We start from the raw sequence: 21,686 nt of genomic DNA, 5'->3' as shown, positions 1-21,686 counted from the left end.
TTTCTGGGAGATTCCACAGCTCACTTTTATCATTGCCCTGCAGTAAAACCCACCTCTATTACTAATTTTTCACTGTGGCTCTGATGATAAATGTGACATTTTCTAATGATTTCCTGTCATTGTTTTCTTTATCGTAAATAAAACTGCAGGGTGATTTGATAGATGTTTACAACTGAAGAAGTAGTACAGAGCAACAAACTCTATTGTAAGCACATATATGCTGAGAATAATATTATATAGGAGCTTGAGGAGCTAACTTTATAAATGAGAGTACGGATTACTTCTGGCGTTAGACTCAAAAAGCTGAAGTGACTCAGTGGGACAGGCAGCATATCTGGAGAGAAGGAATGGGTAACGTTTCGGTTCGAGACCCTTCTTCAGTCTAGTTAGGGATAAGGGAAACGAGAGATATAGACAATGATGTAGAGAGATAAAGAACAATGAATGAAATATATGCAAAAATGTAACGGTGATAAAGGAAACAGGTCATTGTTAGCTGCTTGTTGGGTTAAATCGAGAAGCTAGTGCGACGGGTGGACGAGGGATAGTGAAAGAGTTAGAGAAATCAATATTCATACCACTGGGCTGTAAGGTGCCCAAGCGAAATGTGGGGTGCTGTTCCTCCAATTTGTGTTTTGCCTCACTCTGACAATGGAGGATACCTAGGAGTGTTCACCTCACCTAGTCTTCATGTAGACACTGCCAGCACATCAGTCATTGAACTGCTGATATCTATTGGTGTTGTTCGAGATCGCGGCACGCTTTGCATTCTCATTCTCTGCAAGTTACCTGTGGCTTTTCATGGTGATAGCTTCACTCTCCACATCTAAAGCCCATGATTATTGTGCAGCTCAGACATATTGTTCTTGGTTGGTTTTCCTCCCATCCTAGGCTGTGAAATCTTCTCCTCCTGCATAGTTGCCCTGGTTTTCCTCAGCGATCTCTCCTTTAGACTGGAGATACAGATAGGGCATGGAATCAGGCGTATTAGCCCACGTGATCACCCATACACTGACACTATCCTCCACACTAAGGGCAATTTTGCAACCTGCTCAAGCCAATTAATCTACAATTCTGCATGTCTTTGGAATGTGGGTGGAAACCAGAGCATCCCACATGGTCACTGGGAGAACGTCCAAACTCCATCCAGACAGCACCCATAATCGGGATCGAACCCGGATCTCCGGGGCTGTAAAGCAGCAACTCTACTGCTGCGCCATAGTGTTGCCCCCAGCCACACCATTTGAAGAAATGGGAGCAGCTTCACTGTGAATGCAGGCAACAGTAAATGGAGATCTCTGATAGCCTCTCTGATATTTAAATTTTTAATAGAATTGAGCCACCTAGAGGCATAGTGCTTAGCTTAGATTAAAGATACAGTGTGGAAGCAAGCCCTTCAGCCCACCGAGTCCAAAGTTCACATTAGTTCTATGTTATTCCAGTTTCTTACTCCCTACACACTCTGGTGCTGGCCATGTGGAGTTTGCAAGTTCTCCCTGCAACTGCATAGGTTTCCTCCACCAGCAGGGGACCAGGTCCTTTGGTCCAATTTGTCCATGACAACCAAGATGCCTTTTAACTAGTTCCATATGCTGGCGTTCGACATGGAGTAACTCAGCAGGTCAGACAGCATCTCTGGAGAACATGGATTGGTGAAGTTTTGTGTTAAGACCCTTGTGTTAAATCCTGGGTAGGAGGGGATGGAGTGGGGTGGTGGGGGGGGGGGGGGGGGGAGAAAGCTAGAAGCCAGTTGAAGCATGGCAGGGTTGCATGCTAAATAACTTAACAGGTTTGACTTTGTAATTCATTGAAAAGTACGTGGTATTTTGTGCATTGCATACAAGTTCCTGCAAATACAGAGTGGCAGGATATTTGAGGACAAAAGGTTAATAGATGAATAACTGCACATTATGAAGTCTTCAAATTATAAAACTTTGATTGTTACTGGAAATCGTCTTCAGAAGTGTTGGAATGTCTGAGAGGCCCTCTACTTATTGAGATTTGGTATGCAGGTTCTGAGATCAGATCTGCAGTAAATAGACTTGAGGATTGTTGTTTATGTTTTTACTCGTGGGCATTTTTCATCATGCTAGAAAAAACGCCCCGACCTACTTGATGCCACGAGTACCTACGAATAGCATCACGGCCTACCACGACCTACCTACGACCTCGTGACGACCATGCTGCGAGTATGAGTCAAGGGCAAACTCGGCAGAGGTTGTGAGTTAGGTCGTGAAGGTAGGACAGGCCCTTAAATTCGCCCGCTGTTTAAGGCCTGCGTCTGCAGACAAGGAATGTGCCAGTCATGAATGTACATCATTGTTGCATGTGGAGTGATGTTGCTGCTGTATTCACTGCAGCCTCTCTGCATCAGTAGGAAAGCATTGTGTGCTATGCAGGAACAAAATTATTGAGGAGCGTAAAAGGAATATTTCACTTTACAAATATTTGACTAATTGCAATAGTGAATGTGGAATTTGTTAGATTTGCAGAGTGGTCTCTTTTTATTGAAAAGAGAAAATATCAATGCACACCCCACCATGGAATATCAACCACTTGAAGCTCTCTTTGCAAAAATAAATAATTAAGATGTTTATAAAGTTGCTTGCAGTGAAAGTTACTGTTGTGCCTTGTGGTTTTACAGAGCCGTGAAGTAGGAGCGTCTCATTCTAATAAATGTGTAATCTGTTTGCATTTTCTTTCGGCCATATGACTTTTCTGGAAGTAATCATAGCAAATCAGCCTTGTGTGCATGGGACCAGATGTGGATCATTGCACCAACTTTATAATTCACCAAGTGACTTGCAGAGGTCGGGAGCACACATCACTGAAAGAGTACCCAGTGAAGGCTGGGATAGCTACTGAGTCCAGTTGAAGGGGTACAAAGTTTTGAATTGTTCTAGAATTATAGTGTCTGTTTCCTTTACTGTTGAATCCAATTTAGTGGTGACTCTCTGATCATCTTACCTGACCTCAGAGTTAAGTCTGTAGATTGTGCGCAGGCTTTGGGCTAGTGATGGAAGTCAAACTACCCATTCCAGTTTACACAGCACCTGCTCTGCTCGTGTAGATGTGCTGAGTTCAGTTCAGATTCTGGTCAGTGGTGGCCCGTGGGATGTTGATAATGGGGCATGGAAATTGTGCCACTGCAGATCAAATGGTGATTGCCCATTTAATCTCCTGTTTCAGAAGGCACCTTTGGGCAATTCATAAGTGATCTAGTGTGGCAAAAATGCAATTTGCCTGCATTAGCTCCAATCTTGTTGTAACAAAGATTGTATTATGAGTTGGACTGCTTAATACTTGGACAAGTTGTAAATTGAGCCAACTGCTGTTACGTTCTGAAGAAACTGCTTGATCTACTAATTCAAGCAGATCATTGAAACATCAAAAGGTTTCTTTCTGGGGAAGTTCTTGAATGATTGCTGCAGATCTAAAGCCAACCTATCTGATATTGCCTTCGTGGCCATTTCCTCATTTTCATTGTATCTTGACTGTGCCATCCTTCCGTAAAATAATTATTGTGTTAAAACAAAACTGACGAAATCCAACGATCCATTTCTATCTGTGTTGACACACCTTCAAAACAGCAAAACTTGCATAGCATTTTAACAGATCTGAGTGTATCATCACTGGGTTTAAATGAACATTTCAGTTATCCTTTTATATGATTTACGCAAGTGTTAAAAGAAAGTAATGTGTGATGATGAAACAAACAGCAGCAAGTTTCCTTGCAGGCACTATTTTAAAGATTTGTTTCTCTTATTCATTATTTATTCTATGGTGTTTAGTTTATATTTCATATTTCCTTATGACATAGGAAGCCATTCATCCATCTATGGTGGCTCTGTGCAATCCTATTCCCCCTTTTTATATCCTTTCAACCTGTTATAGCATGCTCAAAAATATTCTCCCTGTTCTCCCACCAGCCACCTATACTGGGGGCAACATGCAGTTGCCAATTAAACAACATGTCCTTAGCCATGAAGGTGAGAGAGATGACTCGTGCATTGCTGGGGAGAACGTGCAAACTCCACACAATACTGGATGTCATCATAAAATATGTCTTGCTAGAGCAGTGGCACTGTCCACGTTAGTAGATAACCATCTTTTAAATTCCTTACTAAATGCTGCACTTTTTTGGTCATCATGACAAGGATGTTAATCCTAGTGACTGGAACATTGATAGATCTCTCGAGAGGGAGAGAAGAAAGTCACAACTGTGGGTTTTAAATTAAGGTTGGGCAAACTTTGATGATGATGATGCACAAATTATTGCAATAATCTGGTCTGAAGTGTTACATAAAAGCAGTTATAATGCAAGTTTACTGTGGTCACCTAATGGACATGAGTCTCATGTAGATAAATAATTATAATCCACAAACAAGACAGGAGGCTCTGGGATGTTGAAGTAAGTGGTTTGCTAAATGCAAGGAGAAACCAAGTGGACTCAGACATGAAGCGATATATCGTTTAAGTCTGCAGATCTGAAATAATAAGGGGATATGAACTGTGCAAGAAATACCAAGAGAGTAGCAGCAATTTGTTTAATAAAGATAGTATAACTTGGGCATATTAGTGACATTTGCAGGGAATAATGCTTTCAATGTTTTGCATGCATCTTCACTTCGTAGAAGAAGATTTAAAAAAAAAGCAGCTCTACAAGGGAATCTAAAATTCAGGGGAGTAACTTGTTGAATTCTCGATAAAAATTGAGAAGGGATCTAAAACTGGTTGACTTCTGACTCATGATCGTATAATATTGGATTGCAATTGGCACTGTCACTGATACATGGGTAAACTTAGTTGAAGTCCAACTCCACAATAACTGTCATGTAAAGTATGTCAATCACTGTAAGCTGTGTCATCAGGCTTGGAGTCGTGGGTAAAAGTTATTTTGGTAAGAAAACTCGAAGCCTAGAGTCACAAATTGCTGGAGTAACTCGGAGGGCCAGTCAGCATCGCTGAGGAAAATATTGATTGGTGATGTTTCGGGTTGGAATACTTCTTCAGTCTGAAAAAGGATCCCAACCCAAAACATCACCTATCCATGTTCTGCATAGATGACCTGCGAAGTGACTCCAGCATTTTGTCTTTATTTGTATCAGCATTTGTAGAAACGCGAAACTGCAGATGCTAATTTACAAAAAAAGATACAAAATGCTGGAGTAACTCGGCAGGTAAGGCAGCATATCTGAAGAGCATGGATAGGTGACGTTTTGGGTTGGAACCCTTCTTCAGACTTATTTTAGGGAGGTGCGGGGGGGGGGGGGGGTTGGAACAGTTCCTTGTTTTTTAAAGCTGAGAGTATTCACTACTTAGTAAATACAGTTTGTACTGAATGCAATAAATCATTCCCATAGTAACTCACTATCAAATATTCATGAACTGTAATTTAAAAAAATATTTTAATGTTGACCATGATATAATATTATTGATGGGCTATTTAATTTGCATTTGAGTCATTTGTGAAGCTTTCCAGGTAGATGATTTGAATCTAAATTGCGGCTTTCTGCGTTACAAAAATAATGGATTTGGCTACATGTCCTTGCCTATCGATCATTTCCAATGTCATCATAATAACTGCAATGATGTTCACTGGACCTAAATACATATGCAAAGTTTGCTTAAGTACTTGAGTTTTTATCCTTTCTGGTAAAATCTGGCAGTAATGAAGCCTTGAAAATAAGTATTTTTAATTTTGGTGTGGGTGAGACAACAGTGCAGTGGTAGAGTTGTTGCCTTACAGCACCAGAGATCCGGGTTTGATCCTGACTACAGGTGCAGTCTATAAAGAGTTTTTATGTTCTCCTTGAGACTGTGTGGGTTTTCTCCATGTGCTCCGGTTTCCTCTAAAGACGTACAGGTTTGCAGGTTAATTGGCTTCGGTAAAAAAATTGCAAATTGTCTCAAGTGTGTAGGATAGTGCTAGTGTATGGGGTGATCACTGGTCGGTGTGTACTCGGTAGGCTGAAACGCGCTGTATCTGTCCAAAATGTGGAAATACCTTTTGTTCATAGACAAAATTTTCCTCTGATTCAGAACCATATATAGAAAGGAACAGCTTGTCACCAATAGATTTCCTCCATAATAAAGGAAAACATCAGTTGCAAGGTAAAACAAGTACATTTTGTTTACTTCTCTCCCTCTCCAAAAAATTGGTACTGATTCACCTTGGGGAAGTGTTTTTTTTAAATTTGAGTAGATCAATTCATCCTGAGATTGCTTGCCCTTCGGCCACAGAGTTACTTGTAGCCTCGTGCTGGGCACGGACTTCCAGCTCATCATCAGTGCAAGACCTCTCGCAGAGCACGAGCTATTTGTACTAACAGAATGGGCTTCACAGTGGATGAGGGCCCAACTCCATGCTTGCCAGCTGTCAAAGCTGTTCCTGGTGCAGCAATAGAGTTGCTGCCTTACAGCACCAGAGACCTGTTTTTTTTCCTGACTGTCAGTGCTGTCTGTACAGTTTGCATGTTTTTTCATGTAACCGCGTGGGTTTCTTCTGGGTGCTCCCATGTCCTCCCACACTCCGAAGATGCGGGTTTGTAGGTTAATTGGCTTTTGAAAATTGTCCCTAGTGTGTAAGATAGAACTAGTGTATAGGTGATCAATGGACGGCGTGGGCAAAAGGGCCTGTTTCCACACTGTATCTCTACACTAAACTAAACTTCACTATGAAACATTTGAAAAGATCAACATGCCTTTCTCCTGGGAACAGATATTTTTTCCTCCATCTTACTGGGTCTGCTGCACCTGTGACTATGTCCATCTAAGAGTTGGAAAGCCAGCAGATGTCGGTGCTCCACAAGGAATATGCCAATGTAAAGCTGAAAAAGTTTCTTTTATAACAATCAAACAGGTTTGCTTCTTAATAAACAGACAACTCACAAACGTTTTGGAGACCAGTTCAAAACTTTACTTATTATCGGCCGATAGAGGTGGCAGGAACCCCAGTCAAGTGAGCAATACAGACACTTCACTGTCCTCATTCCACCTCCCCGAACAACAGAATTACATCGAATTATATAGTGTTTTTTTGTCACCTTAGCACATTCCACAAACATTAGTCATGGTCAGAGGTACAGGAAATAAAGGTTTCTACAGAATGCATCACATCAAAGGCATTTTGTCATATGGTACAAGATATCTTACATATTAAAGACATTGGCCATTTGTCAATATCTCTTAGTGAGATCAATCTAGCTTCTTCTCTCGTCACTTCCCCACTCACAGACATCGGACATTTGGTGCAAGGCACTTTACATATTAAGGACATCAGCCATTTGTCAATATCCCTTGCTGGGATCAATCTAACTTCCTCTCTCGCCACATGGTAGACAAATGTTAATCATTCATTATCTCAATACGCAGCAACCTGAGGCAAGCCTAGACTTGCCTTTCTGTATTAATCTACTGGAGAAAAGCCTGATTTGAGACTAAATATAAACTGTAAGCTTTTCTTATATTTTTAACATAATTCAGCCTTGTCAAAGCGGGTGGCCCACCGATGGTGCCTATCAAGCAGAGGGCTGCACGTTTCCTTGCACTTGCAGTTACCAGCTCAAGGCTTGCTTGAAGATCCAAGGTTCTGTGGAGCGGCCAGCTGCGGCGCTGAACTTTACATCCCGGAGCCTGGGATCTCTCGTTGAGATCGCCAGTGTGTGGAGCTCCGTCCGGCGCGGTCTGTTGGCTTGGAAGCCGCGGTCTCCGGTGGGAAGGCGGTCGTTCCTGGCACCCCAAGCCGCTGGGGTTCTCCCGACGCCGGAGTACCATCACCCGGCGAGAACATCGGGCGCCATGGCGGCGACTGTGGAGGCCTCAATAGGCCCGACTTTGGGTGGACAAGAGGATGGGGACTGGACTTTGTGCCTTCCCCCACAGTGGGAATCACTGTGGGGGGATGTTTTTGTGTTGAACTTCTTTTTGAATACTATGTTGTATTTTTATTAGTGTGCTGCAAGGACATCTGAATTTCCCCTGAATAAGGGGATTAATAAAGTTTAATCTAATCTAATCTAATCTAATAATGTCTTGCTAGAAGATTCTCCTTGTTGGAAGATCCAGTGGAAGGTGTGGAATGAACTAAATTATCTTATTGAATTGAAAACATGGTATCTTGATCATTTTTACTAAAAGTGATGTTACGAAAGACTTTGTGAAATAGAGATGCCAGTGTTTGTCATATGTAACTTTGCTTTGAAACGTATGCTCCCCGCTTTAGAGTCCAGGTCATATGGCTCTCAACCGATTCAGTGAGAAGAGGCCATTTCTTGCCCCTCAGATTTGTATTGAAGTTGCATTACTATCCGTATCCCAGTAAATCAGTTGCAAGAAGTAAAGGTATGATTTATCTTAAATCTTCTGTGTCTATCATGTAAAAATAAAGTCATCTGAGTTAAAGCATTTCTGGGCTAGTTTTAGAATGAAATAAATGCGCAGCTTTTAATGCCGCCATGTTGCTGTAGAGTACTTTGGCAGTAAATGTAATTATTTTTCAGTCATTACATTGGCTACTGATGAATAAACCTGTACAACATATATTTTGAAATAGGTCAAACTGCAACTTGTGAGTTGGATTGCTTGAGATTAATAGTGAAGGTTAAATCAGATTATATTTGTGGGCTCCTATATTTAGTTCACAACAAAGACTCAATAAAGAAGGAAACATGTTGTCATGTGCTTAATGTTCCAAATTTCAGAATGGGAGACAATGTTGCCATGTTTCTATTTTAATATTTTGGAAAGAGACACTGTGAATTTTACTGAGGCCAACTGCATAGGGCATCATAGTGGCACAGAGATAGAGTTGCTGCCAGAGACTCAGGTTCAATCCTGGCTGCGGGTACTGTCTGTAAGGAGTTTGTATGTTCTCCCTGTGACTGCGTGGGTTTTCTCCAGGTGCTCTGGTTTCATCCCACATTCCAAACATGTATGTATGTTAATTAGCTTCTGTAAATTGTCCCAATGTGCAGGATATAACTAATGTATGTTGATCATTGGTTGGTGTGGACTCTGAGGGCCTGTTTCCACACTGTATCTCTAAACTAAGTACCAGAGGCGTAAATACAAGGAAAGGAGATGAATGAATGGGGAGAAGCTCTGCGTTAACTGAATCTCATCCAAACCTTTGCCATTCATTTGCAGCTCAAATCAAGGTTCATTCAACCAACTGTTTCTCGGGCCTACATTGCTTTTTGATAGCAGAATGCTTAGCCCTATTTTTATAATCCTGTAATTCCCAAGATTACTCCAATTCCAGCTATATGTGCCTTGCTGATTCTAATCATTTCATGGAGGCTGGCTTCAGCTGCCAAAATCCCAAGCCCTGGAACACTCTCTCTGCTTTGAAACCCTTCCATAATTTATTCTGCTATCACTTCACATGTCAAATGCTGTTTGATAATACATCTGTGAACCCCCCCCCCCCCCCCCCCCACAACATCTCTGCTTATAATTTGGCTCAGCTGTAGTCGGGCTGAAACCTTTTTGGTGTAATGTTTTTGACATTGATAATCCCAGATATGTTTAAGCTGCTTCTCCGGGTTAGATGAGTGTAGCTCTCAGTCCACAAGGATGTCTGGGTAAGAGAGGTGTAAGTACAGATGGTCACTTTTAATGGAATGAGTAGAGAAGATTAGTCCATCTGACAGCAAAGAGCAAAGGTAGTCTCCATCACTGAGTAATGGATACAGCTGGTATCTACAAATCTGTCAGCCTGTACAATAATGAAAATGGTTTAATTCAATCCATAAGGCTGAGAAAAATGGAAATGGCCCTGAATGATAGCTAATGCATTTTTTCAGAAAGTCTTGTCTGACCTACCTCAAAGGCATACTTGGGATGTGATCTTACAAATTGATCTTCATTTTAGTATGGATGTCAGAGGTTATGGGGAGAAGGCAGGAGAATGGGTTAGGAGGGAGAGATAGATCAGCCATGATTGAATGATGGAGAAGACTTGGGCCGAATGGCCTAATTCTACTCCTATCAATTATGATCTTATGATCAGAGATACATGTCAAGTATGGTCCAATTGGACTGCCGAGTCTGATGTGAGATACTTTTGTAAACGTATGGGATAACAAGTGAACGTGAGAATCAACACTGGTGACTTTCCCAATTCAAAGAACCATAGAGCAGTCGAGGAAAACAGGATTAAAAGATGTGCATTAATTCCAGGAGGAGAGTTGTAAAGCTTCATTTTTGGATCTCACCAGGAATATGTAAATAAACTATAATTGCATGCTCAAAAATATGTGGCTACACTTTTGAACTGGGAATCTTAATTCAACATTTAGGTCCACATCTGCCCTTATCAGGGCTCTGGGCTGTGACCACTGTTATTTGTCTTCATGCATGATTTGGTTGGGAAGGTAGTTAAATTTGGTGGAATAGTGGAGAGTGGCAAAGGTTTTCTACAATTATAGCTGAATCGAGATGAGCTGGGGAAGTTGGCCAAGGAATGGCAGATGGTGTACAACTGGAATAAAGTGAAGTGATTCATTTTGGGGAGTTAAACCAGGGCAAGGCATACATTGTAAAGGGTAGGGCCTGGGAGGGTGTTGACGAACACAGACCCAGTGGTAATAATACAAATAATACATAGTTCCTTGAAAGTGGCTACACAGGTTGATGGGGTGGTGAAGAAGGTATTTGGCTCACTTGCCTTCATCAATCACAGCTTTGAGTAGGGGCATCCCATCACAAATGTTCAAGATATTGGGTAGGACCCTTTTATCTTCTGGTGACTGAGCTAGAATAAAATGAATCCTGTTTACTGAGGCCCTGTGCTCAACCCCACTGCCAACCTGTCCCCTCTGCAAGAGTATATATTCAGCTTATGATCGATGTGATTGTTTACAAATTCTATGCTGTCACCAGGGCTTATCACCAGCTTTCAGATACACATCCAATAATCTCCAGAAGCAGAATGGTAGAGTCTGTGACAGGGAATGAAATTGTATAGGTCAACTTTGAGCCCGATTTTGTACTTCTTCCGCAATACCAAGGCATCGTAGCACCCCTGAGGTGGGAAAGCATTGAAAGAGACCATTCAGACCTGCCTCACACTTTCCTTTCCGATCTCTGGCTTTTCTTCCAACCATCTGCTTATCAACCTCCCCCACCCTTGCCCAGTCAACCTGCCACACTTTACCCAGCTTCTCCCCTTCTCTTCCTACCTCTACAATATCTGAAAAAAGGTCTCGACCTGAAACATCACCAGAGATGTTCCCCAGAGATGCTGCCTGACCCGTTGAGTTACTCCTGCACTTGGTGTCCTTGTTTGATACAGACATACTGTATAAAACTAATAGTTGTGGATAAGAATCCCATTTTGACTGCAACATCGAATCTGATGTTCTACTCAAGCCTAATTAACTCTTTGAGATATCTGTCCGAAGCCAATTTCCAGCCATTACAGGAGCTTTAACTTCAGCTGCCTGTGTCTAGAGCTGTTGGGTATATTGCCTAAACCAGCCGTCAGCACTTCAGTGAAGGAACGCTGTCTCAGCGTGCACTGCTTCCTGCACTCCCAGTATGACTTTGACAAGTCACAGTGGCACAGCTCATAGAGCTGGATACCTGGGTTCCATCCTGACCTCGGGTACTGTCTGTGTGGAGTTTGTACGTTCTCCACGTGACTGCGTGGGTTTCCTCTGGGTGCTCTGGTTTCATCTCACATCCCAAAGAAGCACTGGTTTGTAGATTAATTGGCCCCTGTAAATTAAATTGCACTGAATGTGTAGGGAGTGGATGAGAAAGTGAGGTAACATGGAAGTAATGTGAATGGATGACTGATGGTCAGCGTGGGCTGAAGGGCCTGCTACCTTGTTGTGTCTTTTTTTTTAAATCCAGAGGCTTCATTGTCAGGGCTTGCTGGCTATTAAATGTGGTGCTGCAATTGAATGGTGAAACGTGTTTGACATTTGGAAACAAACACTTGAGATTTGCCAAAAAATAAAGTTTATGATATTAAAAGGCTCAAAAAGTTCAAACATAATCTCACTCTGTGTCTCTAACAATTAAAATAATTTCTACTAAATGTAATATTTAAAACAAATGTTCCATTTTGTTCATCTCTCAGACATTTTTCTCCCAGTTGGCTGAACGTACTTGACTGAATCTGGCTCACCAGATTTAAGTGGGTGCTGGCTCAACAAGCAGTATCCAGTCTGAGAATTGGAGACTTGTGTCAACTAATGTTTGCCTGGAGTCCACTGGTGCAAAGCAAGTGGACTTACTGGTGCAGATACCACTGTTGGATTGTGCCCCAGAGGTGCCGCAGGTCAACGTGTGAACTGGTGCCTACGTGTGGCTGTTTGGGGAATTAAATTAACATGATCTCATAATATGTAAGGACTCAAAATAGGCAGAACTCTGCATGTCATGGAGCAAAATATTTAGAAATGTGAGGAGTGTATTTTTAAACGTTTTCTTTTGTCTTTGTATTTTCTGCACAATGATAAGGAAAAAGCATTCTTTAGCTGAGCCACCCAGGTGCAATTTTGAACATTGTACCCTACCAATAATATGGAGAAACGAGGAACTCCAGATGCAGGTTTACATAGAAAAATAATATATTTGCCAATAATCGGATATTATTATAGCACGACATCCAAGCACGACATCCGGAGGCTGCAGCGAATGGTTCGATCAGCTGAGAAGGTTGTTGGCTTAAACCTTCCCCCCCCCATTGACGAACTGCACATTGCAAGGGCCAGGAAGCGAGCGGGTAAGATCATCTCTGACCCCTCTCACCCTGGCCACAAGCTCTTAAAAGCACTTCCCTCTCGAAGGCGACTCCGGACCGTCAAAGCCGCCACAGCCAGACATAAAAACAGCTTTTTTTTATGAGCAGTAGCTCTACTTAATAACTAAAGGTCTGTAGCCTCCTTTTGCTCTGGTATTTTATTTCATTCACATGTTTAAACTATAATGTTTTATTCTAAATGTTTTATGTTTTATTCTTAATGGTTTACTGTATGTCGTGTTGTTACTTGCGAGCGGAGCACCAAGGCAAATTCCTTGTATGTGTACATACTTGGCCAATAAACGTATTCATTCATTCATTCATTATACTTGCCTTGTTATTTCTATGATTTGGATTCATTAAATGGATTCCCCAGATGTGTGGTTATCCTATAAAGATGACTTGAAGCAGGCAGATTCTACTAATCGCTTAGAATAAAGGGGGGGGGGGGGGTCATTTAAGACTGAGGTGAGAGAAAACATTTTCACCCAGAGAGTTGTGAATTTATGGAATTCCCTGCCACAGGAGGCCAAGTCACTGGATGGATTTACGAGAGAGTTAGATAGAGCTCTAGGGGCTAGTGGAGTCAAGGGATAAGGGGAGAAAGCAGACACGGGTTATTGATAGGGGACGATCAGCCATGATCACAATGAATGGCGGTGCTGTCTCGAAGAGCCGAATGGCCTCCTCCTGCTCCTATTTTCTATGTAAACCCCAGTGAATGAGAGAATCTCACAGAGGTGTTCAAAATTCTGAATGGGGTTGACGCAAGATATAGTGAGAAGCTGTTTCTTCAAGGTGAAGATTCCAGATTTTGGGGGGTGTTGTTTCAAGATAGGGAGTCATCCATTTAAGACTTTGGTGAAGGGAAATTTAGATTCTCCGTGTTATTGTATACACTCGAGGTTGTGATATGTATTTCAAGATAAGGGGATCAGCTATGAAAATGGACTTTAGGCAGTGGATCAACTATGATCTAATTCTGCAGTAAAAGCACCTAATCCTTTCTTGTGTAGCGAAGGAGTGTTTTTAAGCAGTGAAAACAGAATAGCTGGTTCCCGTGAAGCATTTCTTAATCCTGAGTGATGTGAGATTGAATGACTTTCTTGTTGTAAATTATTAAAAAATAATTGCGAAGAAATGGATGATAAAACTGAGATAATGCACAAACTAGCACCAGATTCTAAAGGGAATTACTTTTTTTGTGATAGATGTGCATACACTGTCATTAAAGAAACTGTCATTTAAACTATTCAGTGTTCAAGAAGGAACTGCAGATGCAGTTGTCATTTAAACTAGTTTCACTTTATTTTGCTACTATTTAATTATTTCAATCATAAATCAATATTTTAGTCCTTTTTGAGGAAGTATCACATCAAGCTCGGTGTATTTTGGATAATGGATAAAACAGACAAGGGCAAAGCAATGTCTCATTGCAGGAATGCCAACAACGCAATAACAGGAAAGTACATCATTTGCTGTTCAGGACCCTGGCAAGTCTAACACTGCTTTGATAAAACTGAACAATATGATGTACTGTTTAAAAGCTTTGAAGAGGAAGTGATCGCACTTTCAGCTATGCAAAGACTTGGGCACAGTCCAAAGTGCATCTGAAAAAAAATTCCCTGAGATTTTTTTTTTCATGCATTTGGAAAAACTGATGTATCTAATTTTGTTAAAATAGAAAAGAGTAGCAATGTAATTTAGTTTATCAAACTTAAATGCTTCTAACTGTCAAGATAATAAAATATATATATAATATATACATAAAATATTTTATTATAAATATATACCTAAATTGTAATGACGGCAATGTTATTTTTATGATCACTCATTTCTATAAATTTTATAGTCAATATTTTAATTCCATTACCTAAATTTATAGTTTGTACATCATAATGAAATTCTTGCAGCATTTTCATTACTTTAATGTGTAATTATGTAGAACACAAAGTACAGAACAGGAACAGTCCCTTCGGCCCACAATGTCTGTGCCGAACGTGATGCTCAGATGAACTAATCTCATCTATCTGTATGTAATAATAATAATAATAATAAATTTTATTTATGGGCGCCTTTCAAGAGTCTCCATGTGATCCATTCCCTGCATTTCCATATGCTTATCTGTTCATCTGTTGAACATCCTTATCATATCTTCTTTCACTAGTACCCATGGCAGTGCATTCAGGGCATCCACTGCCTTCTGAGTGTTTAAAAAAAACAAAACAAAAAAAACAAAAACAAAAATCCTTTCGCCCCTCTCATTTTTAAAACTATGTTTTCGAGTCTTTGACATTTCCCACCCTGGGGAAAAGGTTCTGACTGACTATCCTAGTTATGTCTCGCATAAGGTTATATACTTCCATCAGATTCCCCCTCAAACTTTGGCATTTTAACAAAAACAATCAAAGTTTGTCCAACCTCTCCTTGCTTCTTCCTAATCCAGGCGGCATTCTGGAAAACTTCCTGCATTCTCTTCAAAGCTTCCACATTATTCCTGTAATAGGTTGACTAGAACTGCACACAATACTCCAAATGTGGCCCAACCAATGTCCTACGAAGCTACATTATATTTTTCTGACTCTCGTACTCCATGCCAGGACCAGATAATGTGGACCTACCATTCATCGCCTTTGCCACTCTATCTACTTGTGTTGCCACATTTTGGAGCCATGGATCAGGACCCCAAGATCCCTCTGCACTTCCTTGCTGTTAAGGGTCAACCGTAAACCTTTCTCGTACATTTGAGCTCCCAAAGTACAACACCTCAGGTTAAACTACACCTGCCATTTTCCTGCCCATTTCTGCAGTTGAGTTACATCCTACTGTCCACAACTCCAGCAATCTTGTTGTTGTCTGCAAGCTTGCTAACTAACTTATCAATAGTTACTTCCAGATCATTTATATGCAGCACATATAGGGGAGGCACGGTTTATAATCGGTGCCTTGCTTTGGTATGGCAGTGTTCTTCTTTCCTCACCCATCTGCCCAAGTCTACTTTTTAGTCCTCTGCTCTTTCACTGCTCCAGAAGCCTTGACTATAAATATTCAATATTCAGATTTCAGGCACTTGAACTTTCGGGATTCTTGCTCAGATAGATTACGATTACCCATAGATGTGTTCAAAACTTTAATTCTAAAATATTAAGAATTTACTTTGTGTTTGTAAATATATTACTATAATGATAACATTATCGTGTTGCAGAATCACATGCTTATGCATTGGCAAATGACTGTTTGGAAGGTCATTCCCAAATACATTATCACCAATGAGTCGGTAGATTTTACAAAATAACACTCCAAGTGCTAAGAGTGTATTAGAATTTTGGGCCAAGGTCCATACTTTTTCTATGTTTACTGGGTATTAATGAGGGATGAAATATTGTCTTGCGTATCTGGGCAGATTAGGAGTGCATCAACCAGTTACTCTTCTATGTTACAGACCCAGTCCCGAAACGTCACCCATTCCTTCTATCCAGAGATGCTGCCTGTCCTGCTGAGTTACTCCAGCATTTTGTGTCTATGGTTTAAACCAGCATCTGCACTTCTTTCCTAAAACACATTTCTTCCTTGGATTAACAATTGAAGGGGAATATGTTAAATACAGTAATTAAAAAGCAAGATTTGGGAAGTGAGCCTTGGATGATGAGCTTCCGCACAATATTTCATTGGGAATGGGAGTGGTAGATAGTTGGGAGTTGGGTTATGGCTCCAATTTGTGATAATCTTAGTGCATTCATTTTGCAAGCCAATCTTCATAAAAGAAGCTAATCATCTTTGATTTAATAGAAGCTGACAAATTCTCTCTTGTATTCAGCCAACCCATCTCTAGGGAATACGATTCTGTAGCATGCTGGATATAAATGAATCAAATGGGTGATATTTCTCAAATGTAATAAAGCAGTCGGGAGATTTCTGGGTCTTTGCTATCACACAACCTAGTATTTAACATGGAAAACGGATGCAAACTATATACTTTTAATGCAGTATTCTTTGTTAAAATCTAAAAGCCAATCTATTTATCATTACACAATCTGATTAGACCAAAGGTTAAAATACTTCAAAGGCAATTGTGCAGTAGATTGTGAGCCAATTAACATTTTGAAGCAAAACTACCCAATGTGACCGTTTCTTTGCACTGATGGGAATGCCTCTAGTTTAACAATTCCTGCATGGCTCCACTGTCAAGTAATTGTATGCTACCCAACTTGTCCCTGGTTCAGACTGATAAATAATTCCCTTTTAGATTCTTGCCTGATTCAGAGCAATAAGTAACTCTATCTAGTTCTATTCACGCTTGATGCCGAATGACAGGTAATTCAATAATGTCCCTTTCATATCTTTTTCAGATTAATGGGTAATTTCTTTTGGTTCAGTGGTTTGGATAATTTCGCTTCTGTCTGCTGCACATCTCGAGAAGAGTAGCAGTTACTTTAAAAAGCTCAGTTCCTGCCTGGTGCAGAGTTCAAAGTAATTATAAACTGCTGGAGAAACTCAGTGGTTTAGGCAGCGGTTTGTGATTAGCTCAAGATTCCAGCATCTGTGGTTTTGTGAGTCTTCAATGTAATTATCTTTGCTTCAGTCCTCAGTAAATAGCAAACCAAAATTCCTGTATGCTCCTTTTGGTATTGAGTGCTAACAAATCAATACCTAAGAGCGTTGTTGTATTCACTTCTGCTTGAAGGAGATGGATTTTGGACCAAAGAATTGTACTTTCTCTAAAATGACAATTTTGAATAAAGGAGTCAAATCTCTCAAATAATTTTGGGATAATTGGACCAAGCTAATAGCTGCAATACTATAACTTGGACTACAGATCCATGGAGACCATGCTTACAAATAGTGGAAATGAGGGACAGAATAAACTGAAGACATCATTGATACAAAATCAAAATGTGTGCTTAGAAATTCCAGTTGGCATACTCTAAAATGGTGTCATGAAACTGTCACCTGAAGCTGGTGGCACATGTCATTTCACATACTGAGGTAGGTCTCCATATCTGCAAGGTTTGAGTTCATGCATCACGGCCAGGTTCAATAACTTGAATGCCCAGGAATGAAAGAGGCAGCTGAGACTGGTGGACATTGCCTGGTCTATCCCGAGTACTCACCTCCTCACCATTGAAGGGATCTCCAGGAGACGCTGCCTCAAAAAGGCAGCTAATATTATCGAAGACCCACACCACCCTGACCACACTCTTATTTCGCTACTATCTTCGTGAAGAAGATGCAGGAGACTCAGACGTTTGACCTCCAGGTTCAAGAATAGCTTTGTCCTGGAAACCATCCGCTCTGAACACAGCTTAATGCTAACCACAACCCTACCTTAGCAATTATGATCTGCTGTGGATTTTTTTTAATTGCACTACATAATTTGGCTTAGCATTATTATGGTTTGTTAACATTGCATTACTGATTATTAATTGTATTCTTCATTATTGCATATTTCTTTGTGTTATTCCATTTGTGGGTGTTTTAAAGCTGCAGCAATTAAGATATTTAATTGTTCTGTTGCTGGTAAACATGACAATTAAACACACTTTAATCTTGAAGCTCCCTTCTGAAGTTGATCTGCACTGTATAATCTTTTATCCTCCATGCCAGCTTCCAGTGGAGCTACTCGGAGCAGGGAGGATAACAAAATCCATTGCCCTTTTCTTCAGTGAAAGGTCTGCTCACTTTGCAAGATGCAAAAAGTACTTGCACCAGGTTTTAGGCTAACAACAACCTTTGTTCTCTGACGTTTAATAAATACTCTAGAGTCCTTGATGAGTTTCCCAGGCTACGGGTGTTGGATGGTGGGAGCCAGTAACTGTAGTTTTATGTTCCACAACATTTTATTTAAAAAGAGATGAAGAACATAAATCTGATTACTTTTCAACTACATATCCAATGTTCAGGCATTGCTTAATTCTTGAGTGTTAAATATTACATTAATTAGCATATTTAAAAACCAGTCCACAAATTGTTTTGCCCCTTAGCTGACCCAAGGAGTAAAGCATTTAAATTCAGCAGTGCAATTTGTTAAGAAGCATTTTGAAATCTGACCAAACATCTATTCAAATTTGTCAGATTTTCACAAATCGAGAGACTTTTTTATAATTTTGGGGGTGTTTTTCTAGAAAAACTTTCCCTTTCATCTCACTTACATACATTGGAGTTTGTATGCAGTCAAACAAAATTCCTAAAGATTTCAGTTATTCGAAGAATTAAAGTGCAGGATAATATCATAATGTTACATGATCCAAAATTGATATAGTTAGATTGTCAAATTTATGGACAACTGGTTGTAATTGTATCAATTGCAAAATTAGGGGCCATGGCACATCAGACTGGCACATCCATTAACTTGTCCGATAGATTCTCCCATCTCAAGTGCAAGCCTAATGTTGTTGTGTGACACATATTTCAGTCCACGCAAATGCAATGCAATGCACATCAAAGTTCAATTTCAAGAGCTGTGGAAGAACCTCAGAAATAGGAATATGTTGTGCTATCTTTTTGCTTTTCTCAAAATTTAACATGAAGATCTATCGCTATATCTGTGTGTATTTATACCATGATCCTATTGTACAGGAGAGTCCATCTGTTTCTCAGCAAAGTAACGCTGCCACAGTTTGGAAGATTCAGCTTACATCAGTAGTATAGATGGTACTTATTATTACCTGCAAAATGGTCACCCACCTAAACAAGACATTTTCATCTAATCAATTGCTTCTTCCAGAAAAGTACTCTAATTTTCAGTACAGACTGAGCAGCTTCCCAGGAGAATTGGCAGTTTCCTAGGAGCTTTGAGGCTTTTTCATGAAGGGGCCCGGTGGCTGAGGAGTGAATGAATAATGCGATGTAAAGCGCCTTGAGTATTAGAAAGGCGCTATATAAATCCCATCCATTATTATTACTTGTAAATAGCGTAAATGTGTTGCAAACGAATCATTACTTTTTTGGAAGGTACACAAAGTGCTGGAGAAACTCAGCGGGTGCAGCAGCATCTATGGAGCGAAGGAAATAGGCGACGTTTCGGGCCGAAACCCTTCTTCAGACTCTTCTTTGTGTACCTTCGATCTTCCAGCATCTGCAGTTCCTTCTTGATTACTTTTTTGGATGTGCTTTGGCCTTGTGAAGATGTTGTGGGACAATTTATTGTTACCGGGCCCCTTCATGAAAAAGCCTCAAAGCTCCTAGGAAACTGCCAATTCTCCTGGGAAGCTGCTCAGTCTGTACTGAAAATTAGAGTACTTTTCTGGAAGAAGCAATTGATTAGATGAAAATGTCTTGTTTAGGTGGGTGACCATTTTGCAGGTAGACAAGCCTTGAGGTAGTGACAGGTGCAATTTTGTCGACCTCTCCTGTAATCTCAAATCTTCCAGCAGCACATTCTCTTTGTATCACTGCCAGGAGTATTGTGGCTTTTAAGGCAGGATAATTTAATACAAGTTCTATGTATCAAAATGATGGAAGTTGCATTTGCATGGCTCCAATGTAGACTTTAAATTTTGAGGTGGCAGCAAAGCCTATGCTGTCACACAATTGATGTTTGAACAATTGTCTGTTCATTTGGTGGATGTGACTTGGTACTGACATGCAGTATGTTTGAATGCACCAACAACAAAAAATAATTAAATTTCCAGTTGTTATTCAAATCCAATTTCATTTGATCATTTTATCTGGAATTGCAAACATCGGCAATGTTAAAATTTAGTGAATTAATATAAATTAACCCACTTTTTGTTGTTGTTTCGGGATTGTTGATTCTTAGCACTTTGCATCAAAATTTTTGGACAGGCACATGGATACGCAGGAAGTGGAGGGATATTGATCACATGGAGGCATTAGTTTAACGGCATCATGTTCGGCACTGAAGCTGTAGGCCGAAGGGCCCTGTGCTGTACTATTCTATGTGGTTTCCTTTCTTTATCTTACCGGACTCTTCCCCTTGCTCAGCTTCCTGTCCCAATTTCTATGTACTTATCTCAGTTTTGTTTCATAATTCTATTATTCTTGCACTAAACTGGTTACTATTATTCATCCAAGCCTCATTAGTTTATGAAAAAAGACATAACTGCTGCCAATGCACAAGTCCAAAAACTGAGTAAAAGTTGGATGTCAAATGGCTTCTCCTATAAGGTCATAAGTGATAGGAGTAGAATTAGGCCATTTGGCCCATCAGGTCTACTCCGCCATTCAACTATGGCTGATCTCTCCTTCCTAACACCATTCCCCTATAAGGTCATAAGTGCAGGCTTCTCTTGCAGCTTGCATTGCACCAGCTGCCTCGAGGGCAAATAACCTGTGTGCAATTGTGCATGTACATGTTCTTCTCGATTCATCATAATGTCCTTCTCCATTTATAATATTGTCCTTCCTGATTCATAATAAAGGAAATTTGAGATGGTGCAGCTCATGTCTAGTTTGGAGGAATTAGCAACCTAATACTACCCAGTTTATTATTTGTTCAGCATAAGTGGAAAGTTAACATCATTGTACAGTTAACTTCACCTGAATCGAATGAATCTTGATGTGGCTACAAGTGATAACCATATTAATCAGTTATCTGTGCCTCCTAATAAAATATACTGGGTCTATCTAACCTGTTGCTTGCTCGAAGTGCTTGTTGCTTTCTATTTATCTTTTCAGCTTTTTATTCCAGGCTGCTTTGATGGTACATTTCAAAATGCTTCATTAAATATTATCTTTCCATGACTTATTCTGCATCCTTGGTATAGTGTCAGAAGGTAATAGAATTATGGATTGGATAACTAAGTTACTGGCATGGATCAGTTTCAAGCCAGAGCCAAATGCAGGAAGCTCAATGTGTATTTACTCAATGTGTGCAGAGAGCTTCAGGACTGCTGTCAGCTGTTTCTAGCTATTGCTGACCTGCTTGACATTGGGGAAGATCCTGCTTTCCTTATGTTTCAGACATTATGTT

At 40.3% G+C, this 21,686-nt stretch overlaps 1 protein-coding gene across 6 annotated transcripts in view; it reads left to right on the top strand.

Annotated features, from left to right (window-relative positions):
- Positions 1 to 21,686, top strand: part of ablim1 (actin binding LIM protein 1) — a 250,952-nt gene that overhangs the window by 74,128 nt on the left and 155,138 nt on the right. The gene's annotated exons all lie outside the window — the stretch shown is intronic.

The sequence above is a fragment of the Amblyraja radiata genome, chromosome 15, assembly GCF_010909765.2.
Source record: "Amblyraja radiata isolate CabotCenter1 chromosome 15, sAmbRad1.1.pri, whole genome shotgun sequence".
Lineage (NCBI taxonomy): Eukaryota > Metazoa > Chordata > Chondrichthyes > Rajiformes > Rajidae > Amblyraja > Amblyraja radiata.
Note: the sequence above shows the minus strand (reverse complement) of the source record. Positions and strands in the feature narration are given on the sequence as shown.